The sequence below is a fragment of a genome, unplaced genomic scaffold (assembly GCF_019419815.1).
Source record: "Pyrus x bretschneideri cultivar Hongxiangsu unplaced genomic scaffold, Pyrus_bretschneideri_v1 Contig21, whole genome shotgun sequence".
NCBI lineage: Eukaryota > Viridiplantae > Streptophyta > Magnoliopsida > Rosales > Rosaceae > Pyrus > Pyrus x bretschneideri.
The window spans coordinates 824,414-852,124 of record NW_025999513.1 but is presented as its reverse complement, the minus strand read 5'-3'; the positions used below and the strand labels follow the sequence as shown (position 1 = coordinate 852,124).

The following is a 27,711-nucleotide window of genomic DNA, read 5'->3' as shown; positions in this document are numbered from 1 at the left end:
GATTGTTTATTAAATATTATTTTCTCTATTCTGATCGTAAATTCTATAGAGACCGATTTTATTATGTGAATTCAGCTGTTTTAATTAGTTTATGAGAGGTTTATTCTAACATGATCTAAGATTATTCATTTACTTCGAATATTTGACTTTCTGTATGTCAATTTACGCATATAAATACATTTAAAATGTGTAAGTCGCGTGTAACATCCCACATCGCCCAGGGGAGTAAATCATGTAAGCCTTACACGTATATTCCTATCTCTACCTAGCACGAGGCCTTTTGGGAGCTCAATGGCTTCGGTTTCCATTGGAACTCCAAAGTTAAGCAAGTTGGGGGCAAGAGCATTCCCATGATGGGTGATCCACTAGGAAGTTTTCGTGTAAGTTCCCAGAAACAAAACCGTGAAGGCGTGGTCGGGGCCCAAAGCAGATAATATCCTGTTACGATGGAGTCGAGCCCGGGATGTGGTGGGGGCCCGAGCTGGGATGTGAAAATTTGGTATCAGAGCCTAACCCTAGCCGTGGTGTGCCGACGAAGACGTTAGGCCCCCTAAGGGGGTGGATTGTAACATCCCTTATCGCCCAAGGGAGTGAATCCTATAAGCCATATATGTATATTCCCATCTCTACCTAGCATAAGGCCTTTTGGGATCTCATTAGCTTCGGGTTCCATCGGAACTCCGAAGTTAAGCGAGTTGGGGGTGAGAGCATTCCCATGATGGGTGACCCACTGGGAAGTTCTCGTGTGAGTTCCCAAAAACAAAACTGTGAGGGCGTGGTCGAAGCCCAAAGTGGACAATATCATGCTACGATGGAGTCGGGCTCGGGACGTGATGGGGACCCGGGTCGAGATGTGACATCGCGCATAGCACGCCATGATTTAAAAAATATCTTTTGTACACACTACATCCCAAAATAATGCATCAAATAAGACAGGGGCATTTTCATCATTTTAACAGTATTTTTTTATAATTAATTTTTTTATGTTGTTACTGTTTTTTTTTAATTAGTGTCTCATAATAGGCTAGCAATAATGTGATTCAATTTCTTTATTTTTAAATACATTCAAAACATCTTAAGAGGCGTGTAATGCTGGTTATAAAAAAGGTCTTTAACGGATAATAATGTGATTAAATTAGTTGTCAAAATTTTTTTTTTTTTTTAACAAACGATATTATTTATACTAAAGGGAAGAGTGGGTGGGCTTAGCCTCACAATGGGCTAGCAATAATGTGATTAAATTAGTTGTCAAATGATTGTTTTATTTTAATTTTTTTTTGTTAACAAATGATATTATCTACACTAAGGGGGAGGAGGTGGGCTTAGCCTCACAATAGATTAGTAATAATGTGATTCAATGAGTTGTTCATTCAATATTATTTTCTCCATTTTTCTATATGTTATACATAGCATGTTTGCGAAATTCCAAATTTATCTTCTTTTTTTTCTTTTTTATCGTGTTCCTTTAACATGGGACCAATGACGCAGATTTCAAATTGCAGCTATGGCTATCTATTCTGATCACAACCACAATTAGAATAACTACAAAAGTGGCCCTCTTGTTGCGACCCCAACTTTTTTAGAGGATGATTCTCTTCCCTCTTAATTTATTTTTCTTTTCTTTCCTCTTACTTGAAAGGTTATGATTAAACCACATTAATCTCTTATATTGATTTCTTTTTTCAGTAACAATATATTGATTTCTTTATACAAATAATAAGATAAAAAATAAAATGTGAGAGGAGGATAAGGAAGAGAATAAGAATGGAACGAGAGAAAATCTTACTCTAAAATTTTGTTATGCAAATTTGTTTGATGCCCAATCAAAAAATTCCGTTCATACTTTTTATGAAATCTAGCCCTTCATCTTCTGCATCGCAAGCACATGCCACTTCAGCTAAGGATTGTCACGGACAGAGGCGGTGGGACTAAGGGACCAGCATTGGCCCAAGCATGCCCTCATTTTTATTCAAGAAAAAAGTAGACTAGTGCGGAAATGCCCCCTAGGCTATTCACTATTTAATCCACTCAGTGAACAGTAACTGTCATTTAATGAACAATAACAGCCTTTTACATCTCCACCCCTACACTGAATAGCCTTGGCTATTGGCAATAAAATATTAGTATTTTTTTTATTTATAAAATAATACAAAATAATTTTATTTGTAATTTCGGATAAGATTTTTAATCGTTCTCATTGTGCCACGTGTCATTATCCGAAAAGATAATTATTGGTGATGGATTTCGATAAGATTTTTATCCAATGTCGTTGTGCCACATGTCATTACCTTTTCAGAATCGTTGAGGATAGATTTCTGATAAGAGTTTTAACTAATCACGTCGAGTCATGTGTCACAATCTATTTACAATATTTGAGGATAAATTTCGATCAGATTTTTAACGAATGACGGCATGCCACGTGTCAGTATCTACAACCTGATCCTTTTTGAATCCTCCATATAATCCACCATCCATCCTCAGAAATCTCACACCAATTTTCTGAAGATCTCTATTATTATTTATAGTTTCTACTTTTTTCTTCACCAAAATCAAAATCTGTATCATTATTCATAGTTCCTGCTTCCTTCTTACAATGTCTTCTTCTCCAAGGATGATGTGGGAAATCGATCAGCAAGAGGAAGAATTGTTTAACCAATCAGAAGGAATGTTCAATATCTAGGTGGCCCAAAATGAGAGAGAAGAAGATGAAAAGCGTAGAAGGAAAGATGACGAAGCAAGAATGGGCAGAGCCTTACATTCCTGTCGAGTCATGATTTTGATGAAGCAAGAATAGGCAGAACCTTACGTTCCGGAAACCTTGATAGAAAGAGGCAGCGACGAGGTAAGAAACTCTTGGACGATTATTTTGTTCGTAATAGTGCATTCCCTAATACGTACTTTAGACATAGTTTAAGAATGGAACGACATTTGTTCAATAAAATCATGATTGTTGTTTGCAACCATGATTCTTACTTTGTGCAAAAGAAAGATGTTTTTGGTGCTATGGGTCTCCTTTTTGTGCAAAAAATTACTGCTACCTTGCGGATGCTTGTATGTAGAGTATTTGCCAACTAAGTGGATGAGATAGCAAGGATGGAGAAATCAACCATTATTGAGTCTCTGATGAGGTTTTGCGGAGCAATCAAATCTATCTACACCGCAGAGTACCTCCGGAGACCTACTAACATGAACTTGCAAAGACTTCTGAAGAAGGGCAAGATACGAGGTTTTCATGGGATAATTAGAAGCATCGATTGTATGCATTAAACCTGGAAAAAATGTCCAAGTGTATGGCAAGGTGCTTATAGGGACAGAAAAGTAGAAAAAAGTATCATTTTGGAGGCGGTGGCATCTTTTGATACATGGATTTAGCACACATTTTTCAGGGTTCCAGGAGCTCAAAATGACCTCAATGTCCTTACCCAATCCCTAGTGTTCAACTATGTCCTATAAGGAAAGCCACCAAAAGTCACGTATTGGGTCAACGAACGTAAGTACGATGCGGCCATACTATCGAGCAAATGGCACTTACCCAAGGTTGTCATCGTTTGTCAAAATAGTGCCACGTCCGTGAAGTGCAAAGGATAAACACTTTGCAAGCTGTCAAGAGGGCTGTAGGAAGGATGTAAAGCGTTGTTTTGGTATCCTCCAAGGTCGATGGGCGATTATCAGGGGTGCTGCCAGAATGTTTGATGTAGAGTCGCTTCGATCCATCATGATGACATGCATCATTCATCACAACATGATTGTGAAAGATGAGTACGATTATGATGCCGTTGATGAATATGAGCCAGACATGATGAACAATTCTATAACACAAATATATTGTGCTCATGATGCCACGGAAGAACCTATGCAACACGAGCCATTAGAAAGGGATGGACGTTAGAATGAAAGACTCATTCAACGATATATTGCATTTCATTGGCCATATATGCACAATGCCCGACAAATTGACTTGATAGAGCACTAGTGAGTATTGAAACAAGCTCAAGATACTTAAGTTTATTTAGTTAGTTTTTTATTATTTGGTATGTTTATGTAATTTTATTCGGTGTGTTTTTTTTTCTCGTTCATTTATTGAGTTTTTTGTTATTTGGTATGTTTATGTAATTTTATTTGGTGTGTTTATGTCATTTGAATAAAGATTCGCTTAGTATAAATAAATTACCAAATTAAATCAATTTACTCTTACTTTAAATAAAGTACTAAATTCAATAAATTGGAAACAACATAAATTACTCTATTGAATAAATAATAAATTACAACCCAAAGTGATTGGAAAATTATGGGCTCCAATTACAAACAAAGTGATTGAAAAATTATGGGGTCATGAATTCATCATCATCACCTAACCAATTTGTGGTGCTAGGACCATCTCCACTTGTCGTACTAGGACCATCTCCACTTGCTCTCGCTTCTCTTGCACACTTTCTTTGCACCATGTCCGCTTTCTCCGATATCCAAAAATATTTAGAATTTAGAGACTTCCCTTCTAAAGGCGTGTTCATAATGTCACGATCTCGTTGAGCCAATCTTTCTTCTCTAACCTGTTCCCTTTCTTACCTAAGTAACTCTCTCTCTCTCTCTCTCATTAGCTTGAAATTGTCTCTCAATAGCAGTAGCTTTTGCCTCCTCTCTAGCCTTATTAGCCTCAAATTTAGCCATTTCCCATGCCAAACTCAATTCACCTTGGCAAGCAAGTTCTTCCATATACTTTGTATAATCATTCTTGGAAGCACTTCCTTTTCTTTTTGAAGCCTTCTTACCTTGAGGCCTAATTGGATAACGGGTTGACCCCAACTCTTGTTCAAGGAGGGCGTTTCGGGCGTTTCTTCTGCGTCATCTTCATGAATATAGGACGAATGATTTGGCGTATAGTGTAGAGGGGTGCTGTTCATGAAAACCTCAGGACCAACAGGCACAAACTCTAAATTTAGGACAATCTTTGACAATATTCCAACATTCCCACCGGTTGAATGATTGCTTTTGGTTTTTGGATTTGGCAATATACTAAGATTGTGCTTGAAGTGTCTACATAATCCGGGAGAAGAAATAATTATAATGAAAGTAGGTAACAAATAAATAATACAAACAAATAATTATAATGAAAGTAGCTAACAAATATATAATACAAAGAAATAATTATAGTCAAAGTAGCTAACAAATAAATAATACAAACAAATAATTATAATGTAAATTTGGGTATAGTACAAACAAATAAAGAATATATTGTTACCTGATCCGCTAAATTTTCCCCACTTCGAAGATTACCACTAGCTTGTGCCAATGCGTCTCTCCACGTACTAAACAATTGGCTATGTAGTTTCTAACGACTGGACATCGATTCTTTGGTTCTTTTCCCTCCAATTTTCTCAAGAAAACTGGTATGAATAAGACTCCACATTTCTCGTAACTGCATCTCATTACCCACAAGAGAATCATGAGTAACTTCAACTTAGCTAGTACACAACGCAACATCTTCAAAAAACATCCAATTCGTACCTACATCAGTAGTTATTTTGTTGGAAAGAAAAAAAATGGATTCAAGAAAGATAGGAATGTGGTTGAAAGTAGTTGAGAAAATATGAAAATGTGGTGTGAGGTAGAAGATAATGAGAAGGTATTTATAGAAAAGTAAAATCAAATTTTTTTTTAATTTTTCAAATTTTTTTTTTTGGATTTTTATTAATTTTTTTCATTTTTTAAAATTTTTATTCACATAATTAATCTCTATCGTTGGATTAAAAAAATTTGAATTCCATGTGGCACGACGGTAACATTTCAGAATTTTAAACTGTTTTTTTTTAATTTATGAAGATGAATAATGTGAATCGTTGATCTCAGATCCAACGGCTGAAATTAAATAAGGTTTTTAAAATTTTGTTACCGTTGGAAATCCAACGGTCCATAAATTTTTGCTATTGAAATCCAACAGACAAGGGGAAGCCACATGGCTTCCCAACGGTAACATTTTTAGACTGCGCCACGGGCCCCACTTCTGAAATCCTGTCGGATGAAGTGCGACAACACTGGCTTGAAGCCCACACGCCTGAGAGAAAAAAATAAAAAAAGTAGCTAACATCTGGACGACGTCAACCTTGCGTTAGATTACCTTCGAGCTCTTGGGCCGGAAACTCGTGACAAGCCTCTCTTGGACTGCCACATGCTGGAGCAAGTCTGCTTGGCTATCTGGCCCCTGTTCCATCACTAGTCCACCGAACTAAACACCACGATGGAAATGCTCTACCATTTGCCCAGCCAGGCCAACCCTTTCTGACTTCTCAACACAGCAGCCGCTTTACTAGACAAGACAAGACCTCTGCTAGACTGCAAAGTTGCCAAATCAACAAAGGCTTTATCTTCTCTCATTTTTTTTTAATTTTTTTTTATTTTTTATTTTTGATCAATATCTTCTCTCTTCTAAAAAAAAATTAGGCAATTGAGATTTAACAGGGTACTATTGTCCGCACATTTATTTTTGTATTTCATATATCTCTTTTAATTTTTAACTTAAATTATTCTAGATTCTTTTTTTATGTCGTTACCGACTAAAGATCAAACATGATCGGTTGGAAAGATCAGAATGCCTTCATAAATTACATAGCTAAGCGAGGTTCAAGTGTCGGTCGATATTTACATAATTGATTATACTTCTTGAAAACAAAGATTTGAAGTGATCTCTAATTTACTGAGTATTCAGTATAATTCACACAATTGTGTACAAATCAGTGCAGACGAAGTACAACGAATTTTTCTAGTAATTAGTCTATTTCTATCAACCAGTCAGTAAAAGTGAGAGATTTGAGATATATTTGCTGTTTCTTCCATCAATCTTCCAAATATAATAAATTAAATATGATCAATGGATAGAAATTATAAAAATATGTAATAATTAACAATTTGGCAAGTATTCTTGTTTATTATATTATTTAATATGTGGTTACAGATACTCTTGTCAATATCATACTCTTGTTTGGGAATTGCCGAATTGAGCTTTATCTTCTCTTTTGTTATATTATTTTATATGTTGATACCCTTGGTTTCTACAAGGTTCAATGAGATCTAATCTCGAAACCGAAGTCTTGAGGCAAGTGGCCCTTGTGGCGTCATATTCTTAGGCCATTTCTACGAAGAGTCGAGAGGGTCAGAGGGCTGAAAAACGTTCGAAAATTATCTCTAACCGAGAGCTAGGCCAGAAGGCTCATAAGCCCCAAGGAATCTAAAAGAGCCAAAGGGCCAAAGGGCCAAAGGGTTGGCTCAACCCAGCCAGCCAACCCGGGGCTGACTTGAAATGTGAGCATTCTTGTCGGATATAACCGACCTGAATGCTAGGTCAAATTTTCAAATGAAACAGCTAGCTTATGTCAGCTAGCCTTTTTTTTTTTTTTTTTTTACAGTTTTTTTTATTATTTACAAAAAAAATCCTATAACTTCTATTTTTAAATTCTATAACTTCCTATAACTTCTATTTTACAAAATTTGTTTCTTATGGCTCCCAGCATGATGTTTTGTGTGTACCAAGTAAAAGCAATGTTTTAAAAAATGCTAGGCGTTAGTGAGACAGCAAGCTAGCACCTAGCGCCTAAACGGTTAGGCGGGGCCTAGGCAGATTTAGGTAAATTTTTTGTATATCTTGTAAATAAGTGCATATTGACACTTACAAAAAAATTATACTTGTATGAAATCCATAGATAAGATAATAAAAGAATGATAAATGTAAAAAGAGTATCCAACAAGTCCAAAATTTAAAAACACATTAAGCACATATGCCATATAACCATAGTGAGGAGTACTTTAGGATGACACATGTACAACAAGTTTACAATTTAACACAACATAAAATGCAAAATAGGAGGAAAATGAAGAAATATAGTAATGTAAGACACTAGGCAATTTTTTAGAGCATTGCTTGTATAGGAAATTTGAGAAAGATAAAATGAAAAATAAAAGAATACATAAATAAATATTTATTATAAAAAATGAGTATTATGTAAAATTTTAAAAATTTTCTAGGATCATCGGGACTCACAAGACTTTTAATAAAAGAAACCCTTTGTTAAAAAAAAATAAAATAAAATAAAAGAAACCCTAACCACAAATCAATAGCCATCAGCCGCCCACCTCACTTTTCTCTCAAATGGCTAAATTTTCTAGATGATTGGGCCAAAGAAATAGTTAATTAATAAGTTTTTAAATATTTTTGCTTTTACCCGGCATGGGAGACTAGGATTCACCCACCAACTCCTTAATCCTTGTCCATCTAATAGCTTTAATATAATAGGGTCTCTCCACAAATCGTGAACTCTCTCTCGTCTCACTCTCTGCAATTTACTCTCATCCTCCTCTCTAATTCTGTCTCTGCATAAACCACCTTCACTCCCATCCTCCTCCTCTGAGGTTTGTGCAGAACCCACCTTCAGAACCACCTTATGTAGAACCCATCCTTCACTTAGCAAAGCATAATGATAAGTTTGAGGCTGTCGAAATTGCATATGTAAGTTGCAGATGGTGAATCGGTTGTAGAAGGTGACGCATCGAAAATTGCAATACCCACCTAGACTACTGCCTAGGGCCGCCTAGACCGCTTGGAGCGCCTAGGCAGCCGCCTAATCCTCTCTGCTTTTTGTGAACGTCCTGGCTAGAATTAGAGTGGGACTCCACCGTCAAGCGCCTAGCGTTTAGGCGTTGCCTACAACAATTTTTAGAACATTGAGTAAAAGTGTAATGTTAAAAAGATAAAATTTATAAATAAATGATATGTCACCGGTAAGAATGAACACGTTTATCAATATTTAAATAATAATTCAATTATCAAATTTCATGTCATTTAGTTTACAAAATTTAATCTTCCTAACATTACCTTGGGTAAAATTACAGATGAATTTCTTGGTGTATCTTACAATATTTGGTTTCTAACTTTCTAAGGCGAGGATTGGTTGGTAAGCAACGAGGATACCTCTATTACCTTGTGGCGTTGGTTTTTAACATTTAAGGAAAACCAGCAAGTCACTTTCTCATCGCCTCACTGGACTTTGGCATTGCCGCGCAGGTCATCCTTCCTCAGCCGTTTACAATTTGTATCTAACAATTTTTTGAATTATCATTTTAATTCGAGTCATGTGTGCGATGTTTCTCATTGGAAAGACAAATTCGCCAACCTTTTGAAATTGGGTAAACTAGGAAAAAGAAATTTGGAGGTTGAATTTGTAAACTAAATAATATGTCACTAATAAGAATAAGTACGTTTATCAACATGTAAGTAATAAACCAATCATCAACTTTCATATCCTTTAATTTTCAAAACTTTGTCTACAAATTTAGTCTTTCTAGCATTATTCTTTGAAATTAGTTCTATTTCAACAAGACCATTTGCACTTTTATATTGTGACATTTGAGGTTCTAATAAAAACTCCTCTTACTCGGGCTTATTGTTTTCTATCTATTTTCTTTGACTTTTTTCACCTAAATTTTCTTATTATGCGACACAAACATGAAAAACAATTCACATTGCAATCTTTTTTTTGTCTATGTTGAAACACAATTTCATATTAAAGTCCAACAAATACGTGTGAATAATGGGAAGAATTTTGTTTCCAAGTTCTTTTCCAATAACGGTAAAATTATCAACATTATTGTATCTCTAGATATATTTTTTAACAAATAATATTATCTACATTAAGGAGATGTTGGGGAGTGAGTTAAGCCTCACAATGAACTAGTAATAATGTGGTTCAAATTCACCTTCGGTGATGATTGAACTTAAAGACTTTTCACTTACAAGTAAAAAGATATACCACTAGACTATAATAATAAGTGGCTTAGATCTCTAAATGCTAGAATTCCCTTATTTTACAAGAACTATTCATGTATATATTTTTATCGTATCAATGAGAATTATTCATTCAAGCCAAATATATTTTTTCTACAACATCCAGGGCATTTTCTATCTATGATTCTATATAACTGGTGAAACAAAAGAAATCCAATAATGATTGTTTATTTATTTTTACTTTTTTAAATCAATGGAAAAGCTAATAAAAATGAGAGACCAAATCCTACCAACTAACATGATCAATCAATTCACATCCTCAATCTGATTGCCTCGCGAAGCGCCTATATTTCGTCAACGTTGATGTACACCAGCATTTACATTTAAGGGGTTTTATCACAAATGATCCTTAAAATTATCCCTAAAATTAAAAATCAATTAATGTAGTTCCTGAAAATAGGTGTCGCAAATCAATATGGTCATTCCGTTATAGCTCTGTTAAAAATTTCGTTAATTGTTGATGTAACACATAAATGGATCCCACAAGATTTACAGATTTTTATCACAAATAGTCCTTGAAATTGATTCATACCATCAACATGGTCCTTGAAATTAACCAACACCATCAATATGGTCCTTGAAATTGAAAATCAATCAATGTAGCCCTTGAAAATAGGTGTTGCAAATCAATATGATCATTCCACCACAATTCTGCAAAAAAAAAAAATTGTTATGTGCTGATGTAGGTTTAATAATTAATTAAAAAATTGTTTAAATACCTTTTTATACAATGAAATCTTTTTTCTTATGGTAAGGTCTACTCTGAAGAGAGCTCATTTCATAAATTCTCAAAGGCACAAGACTTAACCAAGGCCTAAGGGAGGATGTGAAAATAGTTTTCAACCAACAATAGATGCACCTCAGTTATAACTTCATTATCTCAAGGCAGACCTCGTCGTTCTTTGCATCACCAGACCACCAGAGAAGTGTTAAACAAGCTCTCCAAGATTAAGGTTGTGAGGATGTTGATTACGTAAATGTTAATGGTGATGTCCCATAAGGCCATCTCCAACCGAAGGGCCTAGAAGGCCAGAGGGCCAAAAATAGCTCGAAAACCATCTCCAACCGAGGGCTAGGTCAGAGGGCTTGTGGACCTCACGAAATCTGAAAGTGCCAAAGGGCTGGCCCAATCCAACTAGACTCGGGTTGGGCCAAAAGGCTGAGTAGTCCTGTCCAACATAACTGATAGTATTGTTAATGATTCCTATCAGTTACATCCGACACGAATGCTAGGCCAAATTTCAAATACAACGGCTTGCTGATGTCAGCTAACCGTTATTTTTTAATATTTTTTTTCAATTTTTCCTATAACTTCCTAAGCCATTATACAACATTAAATTAAATTAAGTAACATTAAACAACATTAAATTAAATTAAGTAACATGAAACAACATTAAATTAAATTAAGTAGCATGAAACAACATTAAATAACATTAAATTTAAATAATAAATTATGTTTGGCTCTATGGACCTTTGGCCCTCGGTTGGATATGGCTTTTTGTGACAGGGCTAAAACGACCCCTATGGCCCTTTGGCCCTCAGTTGGAGACGAAAGCAAATATGGTCTTGTACTGATCATTAAAATATTAATTTCTTGGAAGGCCAGCGGGCTAAAACAAACCCTCTAGCCAGCCTTCGGTTGGAGATGGCCTAAGTCGTTACCAATGGGCCAAGCCGTCATCGAAGGTGATCTCGATCCAAGTTCATTTGTTGAAGGGTGTCAAAGTGTGTAAAGATGGGTGTATTGAGATTTCTTTTTAAAGAATAGAGAGAAAAGGAGGCATAGAAATGTGGAATGGGATCGAAGGTAATTTCATGTTTTTTATTAACTATTAAATTATTAAGCCTATTTGTAATTTTTTTTTAAATTTAATTACACTTGTGTGACCTATTGATGTGTCACATTAGCACATAACATAATTTTGACATAATTGTGATGGAAGGACAACATTGATTTGAGACACTTACTTGAGGGACTACATTGATCAATTTTCAATTTCAAGGACCATTTTGATGTCACGAGTTAATTTCAGAGACCATTTTGATGTCATGAGTCAATTTCAAAGAACATTTGTGAGAAAAAAAGACTTATGGGGCCCATTTATGTGTCACATCAGCACTTAACAGATTTTTTAACAGAATTGTGACGGAAGTACCACGTTGATTTGCGACACCTATTTTCAGGTACTACATTTGTGATAAAAACCCTTCCATTTAATGATTAATCTATCTCCTTTACAGAAAGGAGAAATGAGAGCAACTCCAACCCTTGGAGTAAGTACTAAAAGGGGTTAAGTCTTAAAACTAAAAAAAAAAAATGCCATATTCCAGCCAAGATTTAGGCGAAAGAAAATTGTGGAGCCCATAAGTGAGAGTGGAACAAGGGAGGTAAAGTGAACTTGCCCAACATAGACGCGTGCATGGCTAACATGCGCTTGATAGCATCAGGTTCTCTGGCCCACCCACGTGGGGTTGTAGCTGTCCCGTGACACGAGCCCAACGACTCTTTTTGGTGATCCGACGGCCAGAATTCAAATGGATCTTGGAAATCCAACAGTCCACTTTAATTTATTTAATTTTTAGTTTTATATTTATATATTTATTGAATCCAACTGCTGAGATAGAATATAATCAAATCCAACGATATAAAAAAAGATCTAACAACCCAAATTTAAATTCAACAACTAAAATAATTTAAAAAATTATTTAACTAAAAATTCACCCAAATTTAGTGATTTTTCAATATTTATCAGAATTTAAATATTTTTAGGTTAAAATGTTCATAAAATTAAATTAAAATAGTGTAATAATTTTTTATTCTTTAATAACCTTGTGCTAAAAAATTTAGGCCAGAAGAATTGGAGTAGAAAAATTGTTTTTGGATTAAAGCCTAAATTTTCTAGGCTAAAATTTTAAGTTTTATTTGAAAGGTTGGACATGATCTGATAATTAATTGATGTTTGATTTAAGCATTTCGGCAATGCAAAACAGTTCGGACCTAATTTTGCACCATTGATCCGTTTAATTGAGGTCATTAGATTATTAATATTTTTTTAGATATTACTACAGATATTAATCACTGTAGTAATTATCTTGGATATATATATATATATATATATATAATTTGAGAGTCGGATAAATCCAATTTGGAATTGTGCGTCTACGTGAGAGAAGATGAAGATATTTGGTATTCACCATATTATGAAGATCCGGACGGAATAACAGTGGAATAAATATTTTTAGATTCCTGACGCCATGCGAAAACGGGAAGAGTTGGATTGATGACAAAACTTGATGTGACATGGTACTGGGGACAGTGATTATCATCTTTGAAGAGATGATTTGCATGCCGTGATGCCTTGGTGGAAATGCATGGCTAGAAGATAAATTGCATGATAATTACTTGAAGTTAGCCGTGGTCTTGATTTCCACAAGATAAGGGGATACAATGGAAAAAGTTCAGCTTACATTCTGCACCTATATATTTTTAATTAAAGAATTAATATTTTTTTAAATTCAAATTTATTATTTAAATTACATTTACAAATCCAATAAAATCTCAAATTGAATAATTTGGTCAAGTTTCTAATTATTTATGGGAATGAAAGCTTTTCAAACTTCAATTTCTGATAACAAGTTGAATAATTTGGTGAGGTTTCAACTTATTTATGAATCTTACTTGTAAACGTTATATATGCATCCAAAAGTCTAAAAAGTAAAACTTGCTTGTGAGTCTGTGACACAAGAAAGAAAACCTTTCCTATACTCTCTACTTGCTGCAATGATTAGGCCAATCTAAACACTGCCAAAGTCAAACGGTCGTGAAGCATCTTACAATTTGTATTGGACATCACTACTCCAAGTTCGGCTGACTATCTATCTAAGTCTTTATTAACAAGGGTTCTTGAATCCTTGTTGGAAAATGTCACTTCATTAGCTTTCTCGGCGAAATGAGGAGTTACCAGGTTACATCGGTCAGCACATTAAAAGCCGAACCCGTTTTATGATTGGATATTCACAAGTACATTTTAAAGGCACATCGGCAACCGAACACATTTACAGTCAAGACACTTATCTCTTTTGAGTATTTGTGTCCGTATAGTCTGGTACTGATTTAGTGCACTTATATTTGCACAAATATAATTGAAGCAGTCGAGCCCGATGCTGATGATTTGTGAACTTCAAAGTAACTAGCAACCTTGTCTTTGGGCTCTAGAACCTAGAGGCCGAGACAAGTTCTTTCTTTGACCGCAGTCATAAGATAGATAAATCAGTAATGCATTTGACATCTGCTTTTTGTTTATATTAAAGCACAATTTCATATTAATGTCGAACAAATACGTGTGAATAATGGGGATAATTTTTTTTCCATGTTCTTTTCCAATAATGGCAAAAGTATCAACATTCTTGTATCCCTATATATATATGTGTGTATATATATATATATATATATATATATTAACAAACGATATTATCTACACTAAGGGGGTTGGAGAGTGAGTTAAACTTCACAATGGGCTAGCAATAACGTAGTTCAAATTTGCTTTTGACAAGAATTGAACTTAATACCTCTCACTTACAAGTGAAGAGGAATACCACTAGACCATAATACTAATTGACTTGTATCTCTAAATATTAGAATTTCCTTATTGTACAAGAACTACTCACGTATATATTTTATCGTATCAGTGAGAATTATTCATTCAAACCAATTATATTTTTTCTTCATCATCCAGAGCATTTTCCATCTATATATCCGGTGAAACAAAAGGAATCCAATAAAACTATTGCTTTTTTTTTTTTATGGGTTCTTTGGATATAGGTCTTTGAAACTCTTCTTTTCCAAATAAAAACCCACCTAAATTTAAACATTAAAAAAAACCCAAATTTCAAATAGACTGCTATGTAGACAAATATATGACCAACTATTACAATACATTTACAACTTATACCATGAAATCCTAATTTGGTCATACTCATCCTAATTATGATGAGCAATTAAATCCATATGGATATTTTACTATTCCTGTATCATAAATATTAGCAACATATATAAATTAACTTACCAAATAAAAAAAAAGACATATCTTGTACGGAAAAAATAATATTGTTTGAATCATGTAATTACCTACATACAAATTAATTTACCTACTTATAAAATATTATACTAATTTACCTACATTTAAATTAATTTACCTACTTATTAAATATTATACTAATTTACCTACATTTAAATTAATTTACCTATTCCAAAAAAAAAAAAATTAGTGATATTAGATAGTGTTCGAATGTTGTAGGTTTGTGCTTGTAGGCAATTAAATAAACTTTTAATCTAATGCACATAAACCATGTAGGTAAATTAGACCATTTTGGAAGTAAATTAGACCCTTTAAATTTTGGTTTGATGGAATAGGTAAATTAGACTATTTTGTATGTAAAAATTGCGCGGAACATATAGCTTTTGTTTTGTGTATTAGGGATTGGACTATTAGCTGAAGCTGTTTTAGTTTTATTGTTATGTTGGTAGGTAAATTAACTTATATTTTTAATGCACAAAATTATGAAATTAGTATTATTATTTTTTCAATCGGCACATTATAACAATTTGAAAGTTAATACATTGAATATACAATGAATGACATCAATTATTTTGTAAAATATGTAAAATTAATTACATGGATATAACAAGTAACTAATCCAAAAACCATATCCAAGTATTAATAGGGGTAGTTTAGGCATTCGGAAAATACACAATTTGAAAAGTCAAACTTAATTAAAGAATTTGTTTAGTTGGAGGTTAGTCAATAGACTTTATTTAAAAAAACAAAAGGAGATGAGTTTTAGTAGATGAAAATATAATTTCAAGGGGTAATATCAAATTTTCAGTTTTTTTAAATCAATGGAAAAACTAATAAAAATGAGAGACCAAATCCCACCAACTAACATGATCAATCAATCACATCCTCAATCTGATTACCTCGCGAAAGGCCTATATTTCGTCTACGTTCATGTACACCAGCACTTCCATTTAATGATTAATCCATCTCCTTAGAGAAAAGAGAAAAGATAATTAGCTGATGTTCGATTTAATCAGTGCGAAACATAATCAAGCTCTTTAGATTTGAAGTTGGGAACTTTTGACTCTTTAATTAGTTGGACTATAAGGGAATGTCTAGGTGAAGGACCTCTAAATTTCAAGGGATTTAGTCAAAATAAAGAAAAACGTTGATTACAAAAGGTTGGACGAGAGGAATTTTTTATTTTTTTAAACAAAAAATAATATTTACACTAAGAAAAAAAAATGTGCTAAACCTTACAATGAACTAGTAATAATGAGAGAGGAATTTGAAAATGCACCACATGATTATTACAAAGATATGCAAAATGGATTGTAAATGACTTCTTTTAAGTAGTTGGCAAATCTCTCTCACATGGCTATTGTAATGATCAAGTTGTGCATTTCTAATCTTTCTATTTAAATGTTGGTGAACTATTTTTCATCATTATATGTAAATCCTTGAAATTTGAAAATTCCTCATCCAAACATAACGTAAGTGATTGAATTGCCGACTTGATATAGGACGAAAAGTGAAACATTTTTGTTGTGTACGTGGAATTGCGTAATGGTAATTGTTTTACTTGTAAAAGTCATAGTGGGATGGCATACGTGTGTGTAGCCAACTAAGACAATTTATATGTTTCGTTGCACTAGAGAAATTTGATTAGAACCCAATCAACCTCTTTCCACGTTTATGCACCCAGAATTTTAACGTTAAGACAAGAAATTAGACATTTCCAGCAATAGCTGTACTAGATTTTATTGTATTAGAATTTCAAGACCAAGTTTTTTTATTTGTCTAGAAAGAACACTCTAGTGTCTTTTTGTATTCTATTTATGAAAATCGAGGCTTATCAATTTGTAATAATCATAAAACAAGAAGTGTTACAAAGAAGAGTTTTGCAATAGCAACTCATATTTTCAGCAATACGTCAATATTAATATTATTGACTGCACCAAAATATATTTTATGGCTCATCCATCATTTGTTTTATTTTTCTAAGTTATTACTCAAGGTCAGGTTAGCCACGACTAAGGTTTACTTAAATTGATTTTCTACTATTATTGATTTGTACATGAATACCTCCTTTAATATACTCTAATTTATGTGAAATAGGGAAAATTATGAAATTTAGCTTGACTCTAACATACTAAGATTGAAGGATGAATGAAAAAGAAGAAGTTTCATTGACATCCAACGACACTCACTAAAACCTTATTAATTTTAGTACTTTGATTGAAACACAAACTGTTCAATTTCAGTATTACTTAAGAAATTTAATAACGAAAAATAATAATTCCACCCTAAAATCATACAAAGATTTTTAACCTCAAATTCGACTTGTGTGAAATTTGATCAAATATTTCAGTTTTTTCAAATAAAATATTTTATTCTTATTTTTAAATAGGGGATGTTTTAAATTAAAAAGGGGTACATTTTTGTTTAAAAAGTGAGTAAATTTTACTTAAAAGTCTATAATTAGTATGAGAACCTAGTTTCTGCAAGTTGGGTGTATTCAATTGGGTATTTGAGAGATTTCAATGGATTTAAAAATCCATAGATTTTTAAATAGTTTAATTAATTTGTAGAGATTCCATGTAAAATTTTGATTCAATTTCCTCGAAATCTCATAGGGAGAGGTGAGATTTGTGTATGCTTAAAATACACTACAAAATCTCTCCAATCCTCTCTAATTCCTCAACATTTTCAAATTCTTTAAAATCAAATTCTAATTGAATACACCTGAAATGTTATAAACTTCTTTAAAATGTTAATGGAATACACTTAAATTTCTAAGAATTTTAATAAACTATCTTAAAATCCTGATTGAATATACATTGAATTTAGAGAGTCACTTAAAATCCTGATTGAATACCCCTAGATTCATTAAAGAATTAAAATCCCTCAAAAACCCAATTGAATGCACCAACTTTTTTTTTTTTATTTTTTCCTTTGAATTCTAGATTTAGAGAGAATGTTGAAATTGAACATTTAAAATCTTCACTTTTCAGCTTTCAAGTGGGAGTTGAATTAATTTCTAAAGGAAGAATGAAACCATAAGCAAAGGTAGATTCACTGAGCCCACATTCTATTGCGATAACAATAGCTACCTGTGGGAGTTGAATTAATTTCTAAAGGAAGAATGAAACCGTAAGCAAAGGTAGATTCACTGAGCCCACATTCTATTGCGATAACAATAGCTACCAACCACTTTGTTCAGAAGAAGAGAAAAAAAAAAAAAAAAGTGCTGCTAGCCACTCCATACATAAAAATGACGGAGTATGATTCTCTTATCTATATTTGAATAATCGTAATTAAGCTTTGTCGACATTTTGTATTAATTTTTTTGTAGAAAGAGAAAGACAAAATTAAATTACGAAGATGCTATCAAAAGAATGTAGTGTCAAAATACAAGTCGAGGGTCAATGAAAATTATACCTTAAAATGGACATGTTAACTATTTATATTATAATACATAGTATACTATCTTTTATTCTTGGTACACCACATATCAATCAATAATACACGGCATGATGCGATAGTTACATTTAAAAATTCATCTAAAAATACTCATTTAAGGTTAGCTTTTATAAGTGATCCACGAAAATATGGTTGGTTGTAGCGCTTTTTTCTTTTCAAGTCAAATTGAACTTTATTAATAACCATGCATGAAGATTGTACTTAAGGCAGAGATGACAAATGTAATCAAGCAGTCGCATGTGTCGAAAATATCAAAACAATTTTACAATCACAAACTTATCTTGAAAATTATGTAATTTCTAATCACAAAGGACCCACGTTCCACCAACAAGATAGCAATCACAAAGGACCCACGTTACACCAACAAGATAGCAGATAGTCACGGTATCAGCACCATGTAGAAAAAAAATCAAACAGGCACATAACAGAAAAAAATAAATAAACAGTGGGAAGGATCATCAGAAGTCCAAAAGACAAAAAAGAAAAAGCTAACAATACAAAACTTATCAATTATTTGACAAAAGGAGCCAAAGATATCTTAAATATGAAAAGAGCAATCCAAAAGGAATATATCTTGCCGATCTTAATTTAAGAATCCGTTTGTGTTTGCTAATGTAAAAACGCTTCTCCTCATCTCTGCCGCCATGCGAATAAAACTTTATCCACATAACTTTACAAAAAGATGGCATTTTGTCATCGTGAATACAGGAATGAATGTCATTCGAGACTACTTAATTAATGTTATTATTTGCAATTACGTGTTGATGTCAAAAACCAGAAAGTCAAATTGAAGCACTATAATCCCTAAGAAAAAGATAAAACACAAATACTAATCCATCAATGATCTGCGTTTTCTCTTTTTCATTGTTTCCACATGGTGATGTTAGTGTAAACAAATCAAGGGAAATGCTCAGTCCAAGTGCATTATACTCTATCAATGAGATTCATCCGTTCTTTCTTACGGATTATACAAACTATGGACGGAACCTTACTCTTTTTCAAATTTCTTAAGCTTTCATCTTATCTATTGAATCCACATCATACACTTAAAATCCAGGCTCTAAGGTCATTTGGCACTATATAAGTAGGATAATACTTGCTTCTACCGTATTGGTGGACGTGCATATCCACTTCTTATAAATAGTATATTTTCATCGTAAAATTTTACAATAAGAATCATCCATTTTCTCAATCATCATTTAAAGATTATTCCTACAAAAATAATTCGGATCAGAGATTGTTTAGTCATTCAAATATATCAAATAATTAGATAATTCATTATGAATATGTTACTTGATATACCTGCCCTATCAATTTATTCCACAAATTTGAATGATTAAATGATTTTTTATTCAAACAATTTTTTACAGGTTTTTATCACAAATAGTCCTTCAAATTGACCCTCACCATCAAGATGGTCCCTGAAATTAAAAATCAATCAATGTAGTCCATGAAAATAGGTGTCACAAAACAATGTAGTCTTTCCATCACAATTATGTTAAAAATTCTGTTAAGTGCTGATGTGGCACATAAATGGGCCCCATAAGATTTATGGGCTTTTATCACAAATGGTTCTTGAAATTGACCCATACCATCAAGATGGTCCCTGAAATTGACTCACACACCATCAATGTGGTCCTTAAAATTGAAAATCAATCAATGTAGTCCTTGAAAAATAAGTGTTGCAAATCAATATGATCCTTCCGCCACAATTTTGTAAAAAAATTTGTTATGTGCTAATGTGGGTGTAATAATTAATTAAAAAAGTTGTCCAAATACATTTTTGCACAATGGATTTTTTTTCTTATAGTAGGGCCTACTCCGAAGAAAGATCCCTTCCATAAATTCTCAAAGGCACAAGGCTTAACTAAGGCCTAAGAGGGGGTGTGGAAATAGTTTTCAACCAACAATAGATGCCCCTCAGTTATAATGTCATTATCTGAAGGTAGACCTCGTCATTCTTTGCATCACCAGACCACTAGGGAAGCGCTGAACAAGCTCTCTAAGATTAAGGTTATGAGAATATTGATCGCCTAAATGTTAACGATGATATCCCATAAGTCGTTGCCAATGGGCCTAGCCGTCACCAAAGGTGATCTCAATCTAGGTTCACTTCAGTGAGAGAATAGAGAGCGAATTAGGTAGAGAAATGTGGATTGGGATCGGAGGTGATTGCAGGATTGGGTTTTTGGGTTGATAATTGTTTTTATTAAGTATTAAATTATTAAGCCTATTTGTAATTTTTTTTTAATTTAATTAGACTTGTGTGACCTATTTATGTGTCACATCAGCACATAACATAAATTTTGATAGAATTGTGACGAAATGACTACATTAATTTGTGATGAAAGGACCACATTGATTTTCATTGTACAAATTTCTTATTAGAATGATGGGGCCCATTTATGTGCCACATCAGCATTTAATAAAATTTTAACAGAAGGTGACGAAAATGACCACATTGATTTGCGACACCTATTTTCAGGGACTCCATTGATTGATTTTCAATTTCAGAGACCATCTTGATGGTGAGGGTCGATTTCAAGAACCATTTGTGATAAAAAAAATCCTTTTTTAAATGAATAATCTTCAAAATAAAAATTAAGAAATTGAATAATTCTAATAAGAAATTTCTATGATAAAAATACTAGCATCCTTTGACATTTGTAACCTCACCTCGATTGGTGGTTTACAGATGGCCTTATCCCATCATTAACTTGCCCAAGAAAACTTGCAAATTTATGTGGCATACAAGTGTCATGGAAATATAGACCTCCAATCTCTTCGGCCATCTCCAATCGAAGGGTCTAAAGGGTCAGAGGGCCGAAAATAGCTCGAAAACCGTCCCCAACCGAGGGTCAGGCCAAAGGGCTCGTGGGTCCCACTGGACAAACAAAGGCCAAAGGGCCAACCGGCCTGCCTAAACCAACCAGCCAGCCGGCCCCGGGTCAGGCCAAAATTTGAATTCCAATGGTAACTAGCTAATGTCAGCTAACCGTTATTTTTGAATTTTTTTTTTTTTACAAATTTCTTTTTTCCTATAACTTCCTAAGCCATTAAACAACATTAAATAGCATTAAGTAACATGAAACTACATTAAATAATATTAAGCCAAATTTGAATTCCAATGGTAACTAGCTGATGTCAGCTAGCTGTTATTTTTTAATTTTTTTTTTTTTTACAAATTTTTTTTCCTATAATTTCCTAAGCCATTAAACAACATTAAATAACATTAAGTAATATGAAACAACATTAAATAACATTAAGTAACATGAAACAACATTAAACAATATTAAACAACATTGAATAACATTAAACAACATAAAAAAAAAATTAACAATATGAAACTTAAACAACATTTTTAAAAACATTTAACAATATAAAACTTAAACATCTACTCCATGCTTATTTTGGCCTAATGATGTGCAACAAGATCCTGTTGTAGGTACTTATTTGTGACACGGAACGTATCATCCTGTAGCGCATCATGTACTCATTTAAAAAGATACTAATAGCTCTTGGATTGAAAGGCAAATTAGGCCCATCATATATTTTTGCACAAGCCCTTCTTGACCTATTTGGATCCTCTTGGTTGTCATCAGACTCTCCATCAATATACCCATCTCGCTCATCCTCCACAATCATGTTGTGTAATATGATGCAAGACATCATGATGGAGTCTAAATTTTCTCAGACTCCACCCTCTTGTCGGTTCCTTGAGGATCTTCCACTGTGCTTGTAGAATACCGAAAGCTCTCTCAACATCTTTCCGGTATGCCTCTTGGTGTAAGGTAAAACACTTTTCAACGTCATTCGCAGGGTTTCGAATTGTTTGGACAAGTGTTGCCCACTTTGAGTAGATGACATTTGATAAGTAATAACCCATATTGTATTGACGGTCGTTGATGTAGTAGTTAAGTTGAGGTGATTTACTTTCTGTCATGTTATTGAATAGGGGTGAACGCCCAAGAACTGTAATGTCATTTTGGGATCCAAAGACTCTAAAGAAAGCATGCCAAATCCATGTGTCATACGAGGCAACTGCCTCGAACACAATAGTTGGCTTCCTTGACTTTTCGCTAAAGCCTCCTTACCATCCGATGGGACAGTTCTTCCAATTCCAATGCATGCAGTCTAATGAACCTATCATGCCTGGAGAGCCACGGTCTTCAGCTTTGCGAAGAGCTGATCCAGATCTTATTGATTTGGGTCACGGGGGTACTCCTCTTTGTAAAGATGAACAATTGTTTCATAGAATTTAGCAAGAGTATCAAGGCATGTAGACTCATACATATTGTATGTATCATCCATTGCATCAGTTGGGGAGGCATAGGCCATCATTCGGAGTGCAATAGTAACCTTTTGATGAGGTGAGAAACCAGGGCAACCTGCTCTGTCCAGCTTTTGTCGAAAGTATGGATTGACTTGCTGGACATCATGAACTAAACGCTCGAACACATGATGCCTTATCTAGAAGCGATGTTTGAAATCCTCTTCTTTGTACACCGAGTTGGGATTGAAGTAGTTATTCATCAGATTGTCATGTTCCATCACTCTGTTTCATGATTTGTAAGAGTGACTAGCAACAGAGCCACCACATTGAGGTTGTTCCTCAGTTGGCTAACACACCATGGACGCAACCATGGCTACCACATATTGTGTGTTACGCCATGCTTTATTTTCTTTATCAGACTCCTCATCTTCTCGTCTCATCTGTGCCCATTTTTCTTCAATTTGAAATTGGATTCGGATCCTCAGTTGGAATTCGAAGAGGATCCAATGTTGGAATTCATTGCAAACTTGAATTGAAAGAGTTTTAATTGAAAGAAATTGAATTCAAAGGTGTGTGAATTATAGCTCAACATCCATCCTATTTATAGCCCAAAAAAATTCAAATCCAACGGCTAGTTGATGTTAGTTACCGTTGGATTTGAATTTTTTTTTTTTCAGCCAAAATTTAAAAATTCCCATTTTTCCTTATAAATTTAAGTTGTCATTTTTAATTTTAATTTGTAATTTTAAATTTAAGTTGTAGTTTTTAAATTTAAGTTGTTGTAGTTTGTAAATTTAAATAATAAATTATGTTTGGCCCTATAACCCTTTGGTCTTCGGTTGGAGATGGTTTTTTCTGATTGGACTAAAACAAGCTATATGGCCCTTTGGCCCTTGGTTGGAGATGGTAAAAAATATGGCCCTGTACTGTTCATTAAAATATTAATTTTTTGGAGGGAAACGAGCCCTCTGGCCCTCCTTCAGTTGGAGATGGCCTAATAAAAGGCCACCGGACTTGCACTAGTTTTGCACCACTCATGTCACACAGTTCGCACATCTCGCTAGTTCCCGTAACGATGTCACCAAAATGGCTTCTCGTATTCTCCTGGGTGTGATACTTCTCAGCACTTATTCTTTTGTTGATCACCATAAGCCACCTCATAAACCACCACACAAGCCACCAATTCATAAGCCTCCTACTTTGGAAGTGGAGAAGTCAGTTGAATTGGATGGCAAACCTTGCAAGGGACTGAAACCAACCGCCGATTTAGATTGATCATGAGCCTTTAGAAGACTTGTACAAGCAGCCACTAGAGAAGAATCCACCACAAAACCTCTACAAGCCACCCCACAAGCCTCCTTTATCCAATTAATTACTGCATGCATGGATGGTAACCTAGCTATGTTAATACATATGAACATGTATAAAAATAAGAGCTGCAAGTGATGCAATATTATGCTTTTATAAGCTTTACTTTAATAGTATTACTATTAATCTACTATACCACCTAGGATCGGTTCTAAGTTTTTTGGTGCCTAGTGCGAAAGCTAAAAAATGTGCCTTTTTTTTTTAATACGGAAACATATGTTTAAAAAAAATTAAATTAAATTAACGAGGGCTAGAACCCAATCGATGCTTTTTGTGGGGGGGGGGGGGGGGGCTAGGCCTTCACGCCCAAATTATATTGCTTGAGAAAATATACAACCCCCGGAGGGGGGGCGGGCGCATAGTACCTAAACCCCGACAATCAAAAGTACAATCATATACAACCACTCCTAGCAAGGCTCCTTGAAATTTCAACCTTTAAGAAATTGTCTTCTGGCATTTTCCTCTAAATCACCACCATTTTCATGATCATGAGACTTGTCATTAACATCTCTATCCACATAACCACCAATTTCATGATCATGAGACTTCCCAACAACATTTTGTGACTCTTCACCAACATCATTTTCTCTCAAATTTTCAACCGACTCATTCTTTGTAGAAATTTTTTTTATTAAGAGATCCTCTTAAACTTTTGGCAATTTCGTTGTCCTTTGCCTTTTTTTTTTCTTTTCCTTTTTATATTACCAAAGAGTTGTTTCCTAAAAGACATGGTTTTGATAATTCGTTTGCAAAAATTACCTACAATGATATAACAAAAATTTCCTATCAAAATTATCATTCCAACACATATTATATATTATAAATATATATTATAAAAGCACTAACACATGGTCCAACATATTATAAAATTGAACCTAAAAATTGGGTTTGAAATGAAATCAAATAATTCAATTAATTAAGAATTCAATTCATCAACAACAACAATTCGATACATCAATTATCATATAATTCTATGTCACTTGCAAAATTTTATATTAAATTATGAATTGATAATTCAAATTTTAAAAATGAGTTTACCTTAAAACTCAAAGGGGTTGGTGAATGCACTTGCAGCCAATGGTGAATGGCGCTGAGCTGAGAAGGAGGGACTTGTCTGGCTGCACAACAGCTTGCAGTTGCCAACTCAGGAAACAATAAATCACTCACTTGCAGCCAATGGAATTGGGAGAAAAGAAAAGGGAGTCAAGGACGCCAGGATAGTGAGGAAGTGGGGTGGAGAATCAGGAAAAGGGTGGATGTATTTGGAAGTTGGGGTTAATTAGGGACTGAGTGGTCCCTCTTATGTTTATTTATTTATTTATTTATTATTATTATTATTATTATTTTGGTAATGCTCTACAACTAGGCCATTTTTTCATCTTTTGTCAAACTTGGGCTCTTGCCCTCCAGGCCCCTATTTGGGCTCTGGACATTTTTTTTATTTTTTTATACCTAGTTTATTTGGAATTTTTTTTTCATGCCCCTTTTAGTTTTGGGCCCTGGACAATCACTTTGGTGGTAGTGGGTTTGGGCCAGGCCTAGTACTACCACTACTAGTAGCTTGCTAGTGTTCATGCTCGTTTTTTTGTTAGTAAGGCCTGGTTTGGGGTTTCCCGTACCAACTTTATATGTACTCAGTTTCAACTAGCTTTTAATAAATGCATATGTTGTTGAGAGTGTTAATCTTACGTAGAAAATTGTGTCAGTTAGTTTTATGGTAGCTGTTCAAATTCTAATATAGTATTAAATAGCCTCTTTCACTCATTACCAAACAGTTATGGATTAATTGGACGCGATAATAATACTTCCTAGAGACTATAACCTTAAAGATTTGTCGTTAAGGTAAACTATTTAATATTTCGATCGAATATGAACTAATACGGTTAAATCTTCCTTGAGCAAGACTTGAGATTGACAAATGCAAATTAAGCGTGCCAATAAAGAATGGATCTCCGCTCCGTTGTTGCCAATAAGCAAGTTGAGATTCTATTTGGCGATCCATGTGGAAGAATTTTGTTGTTGATAATTCTTCATGATTCGACTAATTGGAGAGTAAGAGATTATATTCATACACTCCAAATTACTTTTTCATTCTGTTTTAAATTTTTAATAATTTTCTATCAAATGTTAGTGGTGTCAAAAATATATTAAAAAAATAAAAAGGTGTGAGAAAGTAATTAAGGATTTGTGAATATAATCTCTCAATTAAATTAGAAACCGAACTAACCAAACACAGTTCAATTCCGGTTTTGCGTCATTTTATGGGGGTTGGGGGGATGAGCTCGAATTGAGTTCCATTGCTTTCGATATATAGGCCCATGATAATTGTGCTTTAAGCCCAGAAAATACTTCCCATGTTATTCCAATGCCACCATGCCAATCAACTGTGAAACTTTTTTATTTTTTATACAACAATGTATTTACATTAAGAGGTGGAGGAATAAATTGGAATTAAACTCTCATCTTTGAGTATCTAACCAAAGTGCTTTTACTTATAAGTGAAGATAAATACTACAAGATTGTAGTATTAAGTGACAGTTGTGGAACACTTTAAGTAAACTTGGCATTTCAAAACCTGCAACTAATATTTAATTTAATTAATTAATCATATCCTCTATTTTTTTTTTCATATAAAAATGTTGTACAATTTGTGGAAACTTTGAAATATGTTGTAGTCGTAAATTAATTAGGAATGTGATTGGGTAAATTCGTATGAGATTCTACAGCATCTTTTAGATAGTGTCCTAGTTGTAATGTATTATTTGAAAGGCTAGGATTTTACCTTCCTTACTACTATAAGTAAAAGCACAATGAAATGAGCTAATACACACACGCGCGCACACACACACACACACACACACTAGTAGAAGCACAATGAAATGAGCTAATACACACACACACACACACACACACACACACACACACACACACACACACACTACAGAATTCATCAATTATCTCTTCTCTCTCTTGTCACCGGCCTATCTTTCTCTATAATATCCCTTAGTAAAGTAGGCATACAACAAAATCAGCATAATAAGTTAATTTTTCAGAATAGAAAACCTCAAATATCGGAGGTTGTTAAACATATTTGTGTTATTTATTTGAACATTTAAAAGTAAATGTTTAATATTAAATTAAAAATGGTTAGAATCACAAAAAATATGGTTGGGATCCTCCAAATGAAGGTGTTTGAACCCGATTCTACACACACTCAACCCATTTACTCCAAGATGTTGAATGAAAGAAATATTAAGGATCATGATTGGTTTCCAGACAAAGGTTGATCAATTGCACAATCAATCTAGGCTCAGAGTCTTAGTTGAAGACAGCGAGACTTGGCGTCAATAGAGTTCTGATAAAAAATAATTTTGAGTATATTCAAAGAATATGCGAAGAAATTTGAATATTATCATAATTTACAACTCGACAAACTTGGTCATTACGAAATTCACCCTTATAAATATGAGGTTTTGCAACGTGGAGATGACATTCAACTCAACATAAGCAAATGCTCCATGCAAAACCCTCTCACACCCCTGGAAAAATACTAACTGATTCAATAACCACTTTGTCAACACATATTTAGTTTAGATAAACATCACTGGGTTGACCAACTAACAACACATTCAGTTTAGGTGCACATCATTGGAGTCATAGAATCAGTCGTTCTAGGGAGTACCTTCAGTTTGGTTGGT

The 27,711-nt window shown here is 33.8% G+C and overlaps 1 long non-coding RNA gene across 1 annotated transcript; it reads right to left on the bottom strand.

Moving 5' to 3' along the window:
• Nucleotides 1–23,552: 23,552 nt before the first annotated feature.
• Nucleotides 23,553–25,700, bottom strand: LOC125477313. Its single transcript, XR_007258455.1, has 2 exons — nt 25,052–25,700; nt 23,553–24,020 (listed from the first exon to the last, which is right to left on the bottom strand). It is a non-coding gene; the product is annotated as an uncharacterized LOC125477313 (long non-coding RNA).
• Nucleotides 25,701–27,711: the final 2,011 nt, after the last annotated feature.